The 16,166-nt window shown below is 40.8% G+C and overlaps 1 long non-coding RNA gene across 1 annotated transcript in view; it reads right to left on the bottom strand.

The window, feature by feature from the left end:
- Positions 1-15,609, bottom strand: part of LOC118153040 (uncharacterized) — a 56,784-nt gene extending 41,175 nt beyond the window's left edge. Inside the window, exon 1 of the long non-coding RNA XR_004742205.3 lies at positions 15,470-15,609. This is a non-coding gene — a long non-coding RNA (uncharacterized LOC118153040). The remainder of the gene's footprint in view (positions 1-15,469) is intronic.
- Positions 15,610-16,166: the final 557 nt, after the last annotated feature.

The raw sequence follows: 16,166 nt of genomic DNA, 5'->3' as shown, positions 1-16,166 counted from the left end.
GTCCTGTGAACACAATCTGAGCTGGACAGGGTTAGCATTATGACTCCAACACACAGATGCAGGAACTGAAGCCAAAATCTCAGTCCGAGAAAATGGGAAGCTGGAAGGAGGGGCCCCAGAGGTCCCCTGATTGCAAGTTCCTGTCATCAGACTTCCTGATCTTCCGTAGCTGAACACCCACATCTAAAAAAGCTTTCCAAAGGGTTTCTCAGGTCTAAGAAGAGAAAACGTAATCTATACCCTCTCTCTTTTGATCTCATCTAATACTCTCCTTTAAATACCAAGGTATTAGCAGATAAACCATGTGGAAATGGGTAAGTAGATGAATTGCTTCTTGTACTGCATTACATGAGGGATTGCAATGGATTAAAATTTCATCATTTATCTTCCCCAGCCCCTAAACCTCAGAGTTATTTTTACCATTTTATTTAAGCCAAGCGGATATGCTTACATGACTTATATTTTTTGGCTATGAAATCCATTTGCTTTGTCCATTATACTTTCAGGATGATTGATGCAGTACAAATACATAATAAAACTAATAATTACACACACACAAAAAAAAAGCCTTCTGCCCAGTTAAGGCTAAACTTAAAGTGAAATGCAATGAGCACATTTTAATAGTTTTTCTTATCATTGTTTTTGATTAACATGGTAGGATCCCCAAGGCTTTTCCAGGACAGAAGAATAATTGGGTTGGCTGAATGAGTCACACACCCCACCTTGAAGGAGGCCATCTGTGTCCACGCTGAGTGCCACATTGACTTCTCCCATTTCATGGCTTTTTATTGAATAAATAATGCCTTGGGGATACTGTCCTTACCAGAGTCCTTTTGGCAAAATGACTTCTGCAGCATGTCGGGAGAAAGTGTGGACACTGTTTCCTCCGATACCTCTGAGATAGAGATAGTGTAAAGAAATCAACAGGTATCACACTGCTGGCTATATGTGCTTAAGTCTAGATATTTACCAGTCATTCTCAGATTTGAAAGTGGAGTGAGATTAGATGTCATCTCTCTAACAGTGCTTTCATTCAACATTCCCCAAAAATTAATGAGTCATGCAAACAGAAACTTTTTGTTCTAAGGTAAAATGAAAGTGGAAGAGAGGAAAAGTTTACATGCTGGTATTCTGATTTATTGTCAATAAGAAAATAATTTTAGGTAAACTCACTATTTTCAGACAATATTATCATCTTATTTAAGCCAAGCAGATATGTTTACATGACGTATACTCTTTGGCTATGAAATCCATTTGCTTTGTCCATTATACTTTCAGAATGATTGATGCAGTACAAATACATAATAAAACTAATAATGACACAGAAATTATGAGGATTTTGGTTTAGTGCATACTGAAAGGAATTAAACCAAATATGGACTTAAAACAGGTACCAAGAACAACTATAAGTACCTCAGTTATATAGACACGGGGCTCCAGCGCCATGACCACTGGAAGCCCTACTGCAGCAGGAAGTACATAAAACAATTGAAATGTAACCTCACCATTCGATCTGGTTTGGAGTCTTGCCCCCTCAAACCTCATGATGAAACGTGATTCCCAGTGTTGAAGGTGGGACCCAATGGGAGCTCTCTGGGTCATGGGGAAGGATCTCTTATGAATGACGTACTGCCCTCCCAGTGGTTAGGGGTCTGTGTGAGAGATGGCTGTTTAAAGAGGGTAGCACCTCTCCCTCCCTTGCTCACTCTCTTGCCATGGGAGGCAATGGCTCCCCCTTTGCCCTCCACCACGACTGTGAACTTCCTAGGGCCTCATGGAAGCTGAGCAGATGGTGATGCCATGGTCATAACAGCCTGCGGAGCTGTGAGCAAATAAACCTCTTTTCTTTATGAATTACCCAGTCTCGGGTGTGCCTTTAGAGCAATGCAAAACCGACTCACACACCATTATTCTCCACTGATATCCTTTTTTGTTTGTTCTCTTGATTTAGACCTAAAGGTTTCCTGGCCCCTAAAACTGTCTGACTCATACTTTCCAGATTGAAAGAAAGCATTCCAAGCTAATTCCCTATGAAAAGTAATTCTGGAATCTCTACCTCCTTGCTGTTTCTAACACCCATCTGTAAACATGAGTGGTGTGGTTAGGTCGCTGTCATTCCATTTCTTTGGAGACTATCCTGAATTTCTACAAGGGATTTGAAACCTCCATGGATGTGTTTCACAGCCTACATCTACCATCTGATTAACGCCTGCTGTGCCAGGGAGGGACACAGTGAGTTTCAGTAGGAACACGCTTGCTAGTAAGAGAATGTGCCGTAAGGGAGCGGGAAGGTTAAAAGGTCTCTCTTGCTCTTTTACTGTTATGAGTTATTTCACTCCATGTTCACTTTAATTTAAGCTTTCCTTTTCTTAGAAAAATTACTACCAATTTCTACAATTCTTGAGAAACCACTCCCAAGAGGGAGGAAAAAAAAGCTTTCTTCCTTCCTAAGTGCAATTTACTTTCAAGCACTTTCTAGGTTGGTAGCCTTGACACTCAATCTGCAATTTGTCTTTTTCATAAATGTTAATTTCAAGTATTTGCAAAAGTTGTGTATTTTGGGAAGCACTTCTACATTTTTAAAGCAGCTGACAACAACAAAAGGAAATCACCTGTCTGTAAATATAGCTTCTGTTGCTGTCACAGATTCACTGACAAAAAGAAGAAAAATAATTCTTTTTCATCCCTGCCAGAAGATGTTCAAGCCTTGAGCATTTTTTTAAGGAAGAGTATAATGAGTTACAATCGCAGTCCTTGTGCCCAAACATTAAGTCTCCATGGCACCTGGAAATGAGGGCACTGCAGAGACAATCCTCCAAAACTAAAGAGAAATCAACTTCAAATTTCTCCAGAAGAAGAGCTCTGCTGTTGCATTCCTTCACTCCCTACAGATGGAGAGGCAGAATGGACTGAAGAGAGAAAACTGGTTAATTCCAGGTAGCATATCATGTGCTATAGTTAAAATATAAGAAGCAGAGCTATGCGCTCACTAAAATGTTAGCCTCCAGCCTCGAATTGGCAAAGGCACTAAAAAGAGAAGTTACTATTTTACTGCCATTGATTCAGTGCCGTGATGAGATTCAGGGTTATTGCCAGATTTATTACACAGGGGTAAACTCAACTAGTGCCTAAATTTAGAGAGCTCTCTTGCACTAATTTAGCATTTATGACCTGTCACAATGTACTTTGTTCATCTTTTAATGCATTACCCAGAAATATAACTTCTCATTTAAAAATTTATTAATCTCAATACATGGTAATATAGCTGAAACAGTTAGAATAAATATGAAGTATGCATAAAATGCTGGTGAGCTGTCTCCAATTAAAAAGTCAAAACATTAATACTGTTTTCCATGTTGGCTCTGTCTATAATTAGGTAGGACTGGGGAGCCTGCTCTTAAGGCTTCTTACCTTTTCTTCCCTTAGTAATCTGACGTTCTAATTCACAAGTACTTAGATTTTGATAAAATAACTGTTCCTAAAGATGCAGAGTCAGTTTACAGGGTGAGGGAGGAGGACTCTTAAATTGGACATAAAAGGAGGTGATGTCCTTGCTCCCACATTGAGACTTACATAAGTAACTGGCAAAAATAAATACATTGAAACAAAGCAAGTGCTCAGTCATAAGTAAACGTAAACATTACGGAGCTATTAAAATCAATATATTAATTAAATCTCTACCTGTTAATTGGAAGATTTTTTTTTTTTGAGACAGTGTCTCACTCCTGTCACTGAGGCTGAACTGCAGTGGCTCAACCTCAGCTCACTGCAACCTTGACTTCCCAGGCTCAGGTGATGCTCCCACCTCAGTCTCCCAAGTAGCTGTGACCCACAGGTGCATGCCACCGCACCCAGCAAATTTTATGTATATTTTATAGAGATGGGGGATTCACTATGTCATCCAGGCTGATCTTGAAAACCTGGGCTCAAGTGATTCTCCCACCTCAGCCTCCCAAAGTGCTAGGATTACTGATGTAAGCCACTGTACCCAACAAACTTGAAGAATTTTTAAGAAATTTTTATTTAACAAGAAAAGCGAAATGTATGTAATACACTGTATTCGAGTAAAATGTTGGTCCTATCCTCACCCCGACGTGCCTTCATACGTTTGGATGTCAGCATGGGTGTGTGCAGCAGTCAAGGACAAATGTTTCAGGTTTCGGCACTGGGATAGTCAAAAGCTGAGTGAAGGGAGGAAGGAGAAAACATAAACAACACAGATAAAATAAGGGCTCTAAGACAGGAACACGTCGATGACGCAGTATCACTTGTGTAAAATTGCGCATGTGTGCACATACATGTAGAGATGTGTGCAGTCATATTTGCAAAAATAGCCACAGTAGTTATCTTAAAGTGGTACATATTTAGACACTGTTTCTTTCTTTTTATATTTTTCTGTATTTTTAAAAATCAGCATGTGCTGTATATTTTTAAAAACATTATTTCACTGATTAAAAATAATCAACATAATAAATATTCTCTTCTAGCAAAATTCTGTTTAGTGAGCATCTTTTTAATGTGATACATAGTCAAATATGTAAAAATAGAAAATCATTTAATAGGCAAAAATATCCACATCTTTAGTACAAATATGCAGACATCTCCAAACATTTATTAAAGTACAGGGAGTTCTCATGGAAAGTACCTAAAGCATAAATTTAGTATCTGGTTATTTTGGTCCTTTGGAGAAAGTCAAACAGTCATTATAACAAAAGCAAAGATATGTAAGATGGTACAGGTACCATGTACTGGCATTCAGTAAAATAAACAGTCAAATGCACACATGCATACAGACATACATACAAACATGTATAACAAACTCTGATTCGAAAGTGAGGACAGTAGAACGCTAGAGCTCACTCCTCTCCTCAGGGGTTTTTCTTTTTCTTTTTCTTTTTTTTTTTTTTTGAGACAGAGTTTCGCTCTCATTACCCAGGCTGGAGTGCAATGGCGCGATCTCAGCTCACCGCAGCCTCCGCCTCCTGGGTTCAGACAATTCTCCTGCCTCAGCCTCCTGAGTAGCTGGGATTACAGGCATGCACCACCATGCCCAGCTAATTTTTTGTATTTTTAGTAGAGACGGGGTTTCACCATGTTGACCAGGATGGTCTCGATCTCTTGACCTCGTGATCCACCAGCCTTGGCCTCCCAAAGTGCTGGGATTACAGGCTTAAGCCACCGAACCCGGCCTAAGTTTTTCTTAATTTTCATGGGCCAAAGCTTCCTTATCTGTAAATTTGCAGGTGGGAACAAAATCAATGGTTTTCACACCAAGCTGTTTCATGGACGTGCTTAAGGAATTTTACAATGAAACAAAGTTTGACTAGTTTTAGAAATGAAAATAATAAAAACAATATACGCAGAAAAGTGTTGTTTGTTACAGTTTAACAAACTGGAGGCCACTAACACATAAACCTATACTGGCCAATTAACTCATTTTTTGTAGCATTCAGGAATTGTTTTTCCAAACACCTCCCTGTGATATATTCAAAAACCTTGTGAAGGTGTCATTGTTAGAAAGTTGGTAGCCCTGCACGAGTCCTTTTTTACCTCTTTGTTATTATACCTATGTAAAAATGAACAAAAATGGGCTCACACCTGAAATACCGGAACTTTGAGAGGCTGAGGCAGGCAGATCACGAGCTCAAGAATTCGAGACCAGACTGGACAACATGGTGAATCCCTGTCTCTACTGAGAATACAAAAGCTGGGTGTGGTGGCACACGCCTGTAATCCCAGCTACTCAGGAGGCTGAGGGAGGAGAATTGCTTGAAACTGGGAGGCAGAGATTGCAGTAAGCTGAGATTGCACCACTGCATTCCAGCCTGGGCAATAGAGCAAGACTTTGTCTCTAAAAAATAAAATGCACAAAAGTGTACTATCTATCCCAGGGGTGCCAGGTACTGCAGGATGGGGGCCTCAGGTCACACCATGGCACAATGGTGACTTTTCGTAACAGCAAATACAGCACATGGGCCCTGTATAGAATTTCAGAACTTAGAATCAACAAGGAAACTTCAAATATGAGTTTTAATAAACATATACATTAAATTTAAATCACACACATCATGTTAATTAAATTATTACCATACTAGGAATTTAAACCAAAGTATTAGTAATGGGACTAAAACTTAAGTTTCACCTATAATCACAGCACTTTGGGAGTGTGAGACCAGCCTGGTCAATATGGTGAAACCCTGTCTTTACTAAAAATACAAAAATTAGCTGGGCTGGTGGCACACGCCTATAATCTCAGCTACTCAGCAGGCTGAGGCAGGAGAATCACTTGAACCCAAGAGGTGGAGGTCGCAGTGAGCTGAGATAGCACCATTACACTCCAGCCTGGGTAACAGAGTGAGACTCTGTCTCAGCCCAGATACATTTGCTCAGTGGCCAGCCCTGCACAGGTAGAGGTGAGCCAGGGAGCCTCTGGGTGGCTTTGAAAATGATGTCACAGAGTGGGGAGTCAAGATGGCCAAACAGACACAACTCCGGTGCACAACACCCAGTGAAAAAGATGCAGAAATTGAGAGATCTCCTAGCTCCAACCAAGGTACCAGGTGCATTTCAACGGGTCTGGTTGGATGGTGAGCAAAGCTTAGGCAGGGCAGACTGAGGTGGGGAGGGGTGCCACTTCACCCATAAAGTGCATCTGACTGGTGAGTCGGAGGCTCCCCCTCTGGCATTCTGGTCCAGATACAGTGCTTCCCCCAAAGCCTCAGCAATACATGGAACAGGGGATCTTTGCCAGTCAAGCACTGGAAATTACACGCGCAAAGTTGAACAATAATCCAGAATGGTTTCCCGGACTGGCACACAGATCTAAGCAAACATATAAACCCATAAGCCGGCAGGGAGAGCCTGTAGACAGAGCTATTGCCCCCTTCCCTGCCCAGAGAGAGAAGGAGCTGAAAGTGGGAAGACAGATGGAGCAGCTGGGCAGGACTCTCCCCCATGACCAGAGAGAGAGGGAGCTGAAAGCAGGGAGACAAGTGGTGCAGCTGGGCAGGTCCCTCCTCTCCCCCACAAACCCCAGAAGGCTAAAGCGCCAACTCTAGCAGGTTATGCAGCCAGTACCTCAGTCTGAGCTGAACCCTGAATGATCCAGCTCTGTGGAAGAAAGACACAACCCACCATTAAACAGGTGGGACTAGGCTTTATGTTTTAACAAAAAATACAGGAAGCCTACATAGCAACAGGATGGTGTTCTTGACCACCCAGCAGTGCCTCAGTGGAAGAGGCAAGCCTAACCTCCCAGCATAAGCAAAAAAGACACAGGAAGCTTATGTAGTAACTGAAGGAGTCCCTAGAAACCCAGCAGTGCCTCGACAGGCAGACAAGAGACCCCACCAAGCAGCTCCCTGAGATCACAGCCAGGTAAATCCACAAAGATGGGGGAAAAAAAACAGTACAAAAAAGATGAAACCGTCAAAGACCAGAACACATCTTTTCCTTCAAGAGATCACAACTCCTCAACAACACAATACAACATGACCAAGAAAGGGTGTGACAAATTGACAGAAACAGGCTTCAGAAGGTGGATAATAACAAACTTTTCTGAGCTAAAGGAACACATTCTAACTCAATGCAAAGAAACCAAAAACATTGAAAAAAGGTTAGACAAAATGCTAACTAGAATAACCAGCTTAGAGAAAAACATAAATGACTTGATGGAGTTGGAAAACACAGCATGAGAACTGCATGAAGCAAACACAAGTTTTAATAGCTGAATTGATGAAGCAGAAGAAAGGATATCAGAGATTTAAGATCAACTCAGTGAAATAAAAAGAGAAGACAAGAAAAGAGAAAAAAGAGTGAAAAGAAATGAACAAAGCCTCCAAGAAGTATGAGATCATGTGAAAAGACCTAATCTACGCTTGATTGGTGTACCTGAATGTGATGAAGAGAATGAATCCAAGCTGGAAAACATGCTCAAGGATATTATCCAGGAGAACTTCCCAAGCCTAGCAAGGCAGTCCAACATTAAAATCCAAGAAATACAGAGAACTCCACAAAGATATTCCTCAAGAAGAGCAACCCCAGGGCACATAATCATCAGATTCACTAGGGTTGAAATGAAGGAAAAAATGCTAAGGGCAGCCAGAGAGAAAGGTCAGGTCATCCACAGAGGGAAGCCAATCAGACACACAGTGGATTTCTCGGCAGAAACCCTACAAGCCAGAAGAGAGTGGGTGTCAATATTCAACATCCTTAAAGAAAAGAACTTCCAACTCAGAATCTCATATCCAGCCAAACTAAGATTCACAAGGGATGGAGAAATAAAATGCTTTAAGGACAAGCAATTACTGAGAGATTTTGTCACCACCAGACCTTCCCTACAAGAGCTTCTGAAAGACACACCGAGCATGGAAAGGAACAAGTACTAGCCACTTTTTTTTGCAAAAGCACACCAAATGGCAAAGACCAAAAATGCAATGAAGATAATGGGTCAACTAATGGGCAAGAAAACCAACCAGTAACAAAATGGCAGGATTGAATTCACACATAACAATATTAACATTCAATGTAAATGGCCTAAATGCCCCAAGCAAAAGACACAGACTGGCAAACTGGATAAAAAGTCAAAACCCGTCAGTATGCTGTATTCAGGAAACCCATCTCACATACAAAGACACATAGAGACTCAAAATAAAGGAATGGAGGAATATTTACCAGGCAAATGGAGAACAAAAAAAAGCAGGGGTGTCAATCTTAGTCTCTGATAAAACAGACTTCAAACCAACAAAGATCAAAAGAGACAAAGAAGGGCATTACATAATGGTAAAAGGATCAATCCAACAAGAAGAGCTAGCTATCCTAAATATATATGCACCCAACACAGGAGTACCCAGATACATAAAGCAAGTTCTTAATGATCTAAAATGAGATTTAGACTCCCACACAGTAATAGTGGGAGACTTCAACACTCCACTGTCAATATTAGACAGATCAACGAGACAGAAAATTAACAAGGACATCCAGGACTTGAATGCAGAGCCGGACCAAGCAGACCTAATAGTCATATACAGAATGCTCCACCCCAAATCCACAGAATATACATTTTTCTCGGCATCACATCACACTTACTCTAAAATTGACCACATCATTGGAAGCAAATCACTCCTCAGCAAAGGCAAAAGAATGGAAATCACAACAAAGAGTCTATCAGACCACAGCACAATCAGATTAGAACTCAGGATCTAGAAACACACTCAAACCCGCATGACCACTCGGAAACTGAACAACTTGCTTCTGAGTGTCAACTGGATAAATAATGAAATGAAGGCAGAAATAAAGATGTTCTTTGAAACCAATCAGAATGAAGACACAACTTACCAGAATCTCTGGGACATCTTTAAAGCAGTGTCGAGAGGGAAATTTACCGCAATAAATGCCCACATGAGAAACAAGGAAAGACCTAAAATTGACACCCTATCATCAAAATTAAAAGAGCTAGAGGAGCAAGATCAAAACCTCAAAAGCTAGCAGAAGACAAGAAATAACTAAGATCAGAGCTGAACTAAAGGAGACAGAGACACAAAAAACCCTTCAAAAAAATCAATAAATACAGGAGCTGTTGTTGTTTTTAAAGATTAACAAAATAAACAGACCACTAGCCAGACTAATAAAAAAGAAAAGAGTGAAGAATCAAATAGATGCAATTAAAAATGATAAATGGGGTATCACCAGTGATCCCACGGAAATACAAACTACCATCAGAGATTACTACAAATAACTCTATGCACATAAACCCATGAACCAGAAAGAAGTAGATAAATTCCTGGACACTTGCAGTCTACCAAGACTAAACCAGGAGGAAGTTGAAACCTTGAATAGACCAATAACAGGGGCTGAAGTTGAGGCAGCCATCAATAGCCAACCAACCAAAAACAGTCCAGGTACAGAAAGGTTCACAGCCAAATTCTACCAGATGTACAAAGAGGAGCTGTTTCCATTGCTTCTGAAACTATATCAAACAATACAAAAAGAGGGAATCCTCCCTAACTCATTTTATGAAACTAACATCATTCTGATACCAAAACCAGGCAGAGACTCAACTGAAAAAGAAAACTTCAGGTCAATATTCATGATGAATTTTGATACAAAAATCTTCAATAAAATACCGGCAAACCAAATGCAACAGCATATCAAAAAGCTTATTCATTGTGACACTTTTCAAAAGAAGACATATATGAGGCCAAAAAAACACATGAAAAAATGCTCATCATCACTGGTCATTAGAAAAATACAAATCGAAACCACATTGTGATACCATCTCACACCAGTTAGAATGGCAATCATTAAAAAATCTGGAGACAATAGATGCTGGAGAGGATGTGGAGAAATAGGAACACTTTTACACTGTTGGTGGGAGTGTAAATTAGTTCAACCATTGTGGTAGACAGTGTGGCGATTCCTCAAGGACCTAGAAATAGAAATTCCATTTGACCCAGCAATCCCATTACTGGGTATATACCCAAAGAACTATAAATCGTTTTACTATAAGGACACATGCACACATATGTTCATTGCAGCCCTGTGTACAATAGCAAAGACCTGGAACCAACCCAAATGCCCATCAATGATAGACTGGACAAAGAAAATGTGGCACATATACACCATGGAATACTACACAGCCATAAAAAGCAATGAGTTTGTGTTCTTTGTAGGGACTTGGATGAACCTAGAAATCATCATTCTCAGTGAACTGACACAAGAACAGAAAATCAAACACCACATGTTCTCACTCATGTGGGTGTTGAACAATGAGAACACGTGGACACAGGGAGAGGAGCATCACACAGTGGGGGCTGTTGGGAAGGCCAGGGGAGGGACAGTGGGGCAGTGGGGAGGGAGGGGAGGAATAAAATGGGGAGAAATCCTGGATATAGTCAAAGGGGGAATAGAGGCAGCAAACCACCCGGTTATGTATGCAGCTATGCAACAACCCTGCATGACCTGCACATGTACCCCAGAACCTAAAGTAAAATTTTTTTAAAAATTCCTCAATTCTTCAAAAAAAAAAAAAAAAAGAGAGAGAGAGAGAAAATCATGTCACATATCACCCAATCCTAGAATTCAGCCTCTACAAAGCTTCTGTGTTTAGCCCATTGGACAATTAATCAGTTTCAGAACGACTTGTACTGCTCTGATAAGGGTAATAATAAGACAAATATGACCGTCTGGGGAGGAGGGGGCATGGAAAGAAGGGAGAAAGAGATTGAAATAGCCTCAGCTTTGCAGAGGGAAGGTAAACACTGAAGGTATGTTGTGCTATTTTCCTGGCTGGGGGAAGAAAGCAGTTTTAGATTCGACAAATAGATTTTTTAAGATCTTACTATGTGCCAGGCTTTGGACTGGGTTATAGGAATATAGTGGTGAGAGATAGACGCCATCAGTTTCTTCACAGAGCAGAGAGCTCATGAGGCAAGATGGGCGTTTAGGAGTCACACGTGTGCTGTGACAAGCAGTGTGCAGGAGGAGCAAGAGCAGGAGGCTTGCCCGCAGTGAGTGGAGTGAGTCCCGGGAAACCACGCAGAGACCCGCAAGAACACTTGGTACTAAAGGGAAATAGAAAGATTATTACCACCAAGAGGGAGGTGAACATAGGACTGCCCAGTAAAAATAAAAAAGAGTGTGGTCCTTTTTGGAACTGGATTACTGGAGCCCAGAGTGCAGGGAAGACATGGATGGCTGTTAAGTGGCCCAGCTGTAAAGAGAGAAATCTGGTTTAGATGCAAATGACTCAGGTGCATTGACGCTAGAGCTTTTCAATCTATCCCAGAGTTTCAGATTTCAAAGAAAAAAGTCTGTGAGGCAAACCGTAAAAGGAGAAAAACGTATCTCTCTAGGGAATCGCTCAAAGATGAGTAAAGAAACGAGTTTTTGTAATCCCAGCACTTTGGGAGGCTGAGGCGGGTGGATCACGAGGTCAAGAGATCGAGACCATCCTGGTCCACATGGTGAAACCCCGTCTCTACTAAAAATGCAAAAAATTAGCTGGGCATGGTGGCGCGTGCCTGTAGTCCCAGCTACTCAGGAGGCTGAGGCAGGAGAATTGCCTGAACCCAGGGGGCGGAGGTTGCGGTGAGCCGAGATCGCGCCATTGCACTCCAGCCTGGGTAACAAGAGCGAAACTCCATCTAAAAAAAAAAAAAAAAAAAGAAATGAGTTTTAAAGTTCTTTATAATCTACAAAGAATAAAAGCAGATCATTTCCAAAGTTTGAGTTGATGATAGGCTTTTTTAGTAACTCTCCATCAAAGGTATGCCACGCTGAAAGAACATAGCTCTGCCCATCCTAATCCTAATTATCTTAAATTTCAGGAACTGTTGGATGCAATAATTCTAGGAAGCTTTTTCAAATAAGACTTGGTAATGGTGGAACTAGAAGTTCGAAAGCTGGTTAAGACAATTGGCAACTGCTACTTCTTCCGAATGACCCCTTAGATAATTGTGAGTTAACCGTATCTTAAAAGTGCATACCTTTTGCATATTAATATATAAATGTCCCAGATCCTAGATAGTGTCATTTAAAAAGTAAAAACTGTGACTATCAAAATTGCCTTATAATTGTGAGCTACCAGAAAGTGTGAACAAACCGCATGATTTCTCCTACAGATTCTGACATGATATTAAACACTTAATGATTATTTTCCAGAATGATAATACAATAAGGTGATAAAATCACAACAAACCTAAACCACAGCCACTCAAAATGAGCTGCTTTCAGCAAATAATAACAAGTGTGAAAGGAGTCAGCAAACTTTGAGAAGCTGGGTAATAACATCATTAGCAACTAATATTGACAATTGGCAATTTCAAAATTTAGCCATCAGAAGTGTATTTGCAGGTCTTCAACAAGGCAGAAACTGGCTCAACAAATATCCAACAGAACAACAAACTGCTTTATCAAGATTTTCTTTTTTCTTTTTTTTTTTCTGAGACAGAGTCTTGCTCCGTCAGCCAGGCTGGAGTGCAGGGGTGCAATCTCAACTCACTGCAACCTCTGCCTCCCAGGTTCAAGCCATTATCATGCCTCAGCCACCACACTATAGCTGGGATTACAGGCGTGTGCCACCATGCCCAGTTAATTTTTATATTTCTGGAGGAGACGGGGTTTTCTCATGTTGGCCAGGCTGGTCTGGAACTCCTGACCTCAGGTAATCCACCCACCTCACCCTCCCAAAGTACGGAGATTACAGGCAGGAGCCACCACACTTGGCCAAGTTTTTCACATAATATATTTTAAAAGAGATTATATCTTTTGTCAATGAAATCAGACAGATCCACAGGTCTCAAATCCAAAATCCCATCAAAATCCCCAAGAAACTCATTTCACATGTAAATTCTAAAACCTCAGTTGAAGGTGGTACTTACTTCTCTCATCAATTTATATGTCTTCCTGATGGAATACACACAGATTAAAACAGACATACACACACACACACACACACACACGGAAAACAGTCAAACAGTACAAAAAGGTATGTATTCCAATAGCAGTCTAGAAACCTTATCATTACAATATGGACAGGCACACACTGAGAAAGTAACGAAGTCCTCTTATGGGTCTTCCCATGGGAATCCCAGAAAAACTGTGTTCAGAGTCAACAAATACAAGGGCAGAGGTGGACTCAGGATCGTCATGAAGAGACCCCATTCCCCCATGTGCTCCTCCTTTTCTGTGTTAATTGAACAGCGTCAATAGCGTCTGACACCAGCCCTAAATGTTTCTCCGTAAAGAAAATTATCTTCTGTCTGAGAAGGGCTTATAGAACCTGAGAGAAATGAAGGGCAGAGTCTGAGGCAAAATCATGCTCCAGTTCCAAGGTGAAGCCTTCCTTGACTTGGTGAGTTTGGAATTTCATCTGGAGGAACGGAGCATGCAGGCCAGTATTTGAGCTCTTGCAACCACTATAAAGAAGGACAACAATCCACACACCGAACACTACCTTAGAGAGAATTCATGGAACAGACACATCAAGAATTTAAAAATTCTAAGACCTCAGTCGAAGATGGTACTTACTTCTCTCATCAATTCATATGTCTTCCTGATGGAATACACACAGATTAAAACAGACACACACACACACACACATACACACATCTGCCTTTGTATCCTCAAAGGCAGATACGAAGATAGTGGTAATATAAAGCAGAAGTCAAAGACCATTTGGGAAAATAATTGTTATGAGAACATGTAATAATTCACAGAATTCATTGGTGGGGAAAGTAACAGCACTAGGGATGAAATAGAGAGCTGGAAAACTGATGGAGAAATGGTCCCGGGATTCAGTAGGACAGAATCTAGTACATACCAGAGAACGAAGCTCACACACATGGCATGTAGAAATAGATTTGCTGCACCAAGATAACAGAAACTTGAAACGGAGAGAAAAAAATAAAGGAATAATCATAATAGCTTTTCCCAGAATTAAAAATAAAGTTTCAGATTTCAAGAATCCTTGAATTCTAAGCAGGATAGATAAGGAAGGCTCACACCAAGATATCAGAGTGAAACTTAAGAACAAGGATTTAAAAGATATGAAGTAATCCAGAGAAAAGTTAGATGAATGAATATATAGATACATAGACAGGAGAGAGAGAGAGAGAGAGATGATAGACAGATAGATGATAGATTAGATAGATAGATAGATAGATAGATAGATAGATAGATAGATAGATAGATAGACAGAGAGACAAGATAGGTAGGTAGGTAGGTAGGTAGGTAGGTAGGTAGGTAGGTAGGTAGGTAGGTAGGTAGACAGACATGATAGGTAGGTAGGTAGGTAGGTAGATGATAGACAGAGAAGATAGCTAGGTAGGTAGGTAGATATAGATAGATAGATAGATAGATAGATAGATAGATAGATAGATAGATATAGCTGTAAAGACAGACAGCAGATACACAGATAGATTTACATACACATACAGACAGCCCCTGACTTTCATGGTTCACCTTAAGATTTTTCAACTTATGATGGTGTAAAATCCATAGGCATTAAGTAAAAAGTGTACTTCCGGTTTTGAATTAGATCTTTTCCCAAGCTAGCCACATGCGGTACAAAACTGTCTCCAGATGCTGGGTGACAGCAGTGGACCCAGCTCCCAGGCAGCCACAGGATCATGAGGGTAAACGACTGCTGCTCTACAGTTTACTCTGCTGCCAGATAACTGTGCCCACCAGCAGGCTGATGTAGATGTCCTGAGCACGTTCAAGACACATTGGGCCAAGCTGTGATGTTTGGTAGCGAAGGCGTATTAAATGTACTTTGGACCTATTTTCAACGTAGACTTTTTTCAACTCACGATGAGCTTATAGGGAGATACGTCCACCTTAAATTGATGAGCATCTGTAGTTAGACAAGAATAGAAAACTGCTTGACATTAGCCTGCCAGTGGCTACACTACATGCAAGAAGGTAATAACATGGTATTATCAAAAAATTACAGGAGAAAAATAATTACCACAGCGACTCTGAAGCTCTGTTTGGAGTAACAGTAAGGAAACCTCTTCCCAGTCACAGCACTGCTCTCTTCAGCCCACATTCAACCCCTTGTCAAGTCTCATGATCCGGCCTCAGGAAGTCTCTTGAATATAATTCCCCCCTGTTGGATTTCCAGTGCTCAGACTCTATTTTATGCCCAGAAAACAGCTCCTGCAAACATTCAGTTGCAAGGATCTCCTAGCTCATTCCCTTGCACCCAGCCTCACAACCTCTAAGTTGCTTTCAAAATTGTCTTTCTTTCAAACCATTCTTATGATCCTCCAGCATACTAATCACTCCCTCCACGCAACAGACACAGGGGAAGGGGCCTCCCTGGCCCACCCAGCAGCCCTCTATTTCTCCCTTTCTTATTCTCCCAGTAGGCTTTCTGATTCTGGGTTAACATCGAGTGCAATTGACTTTGTATTATAATCATTTGTTTAAATATATGACTCCCAACTAGATTGGGAACCTCAAATGAGCACTAAGCTTAATTCCCTTTCAGCTTCACTAAAGTGAATGGATTCTCTTCATATTTCAGCTTAGCCGGTGCTGAGCACATGTATACAAATGTTTTTAAATGTCAACATATCTAAGAAAGACACCAGGAATTTCCCCATTCAGGGTATCTATCTCCATTAAGTCCTGTGCAAAGATAACAGCATTTCTGTAATAAA

Source organism: Callithrix jacchus, chromosome 4, assembly GCF_049354715.1.
Source record: "Callithrix jacchus isolate 240 chromosome 4, calJac240_pri, whole genome shotgun sequence".
Taxonomy (NCBI): Eukaryota; Metazoa; Chordata; class Mammalia; order Primates; family Cebidae; genus Callithrix; species Callithrix jacchus.
The sequence above is the reverse complement of the archived record's forward strand: the minus strand, read 5'-3'. Positions and strand labels throughout refer to the sequence as shown.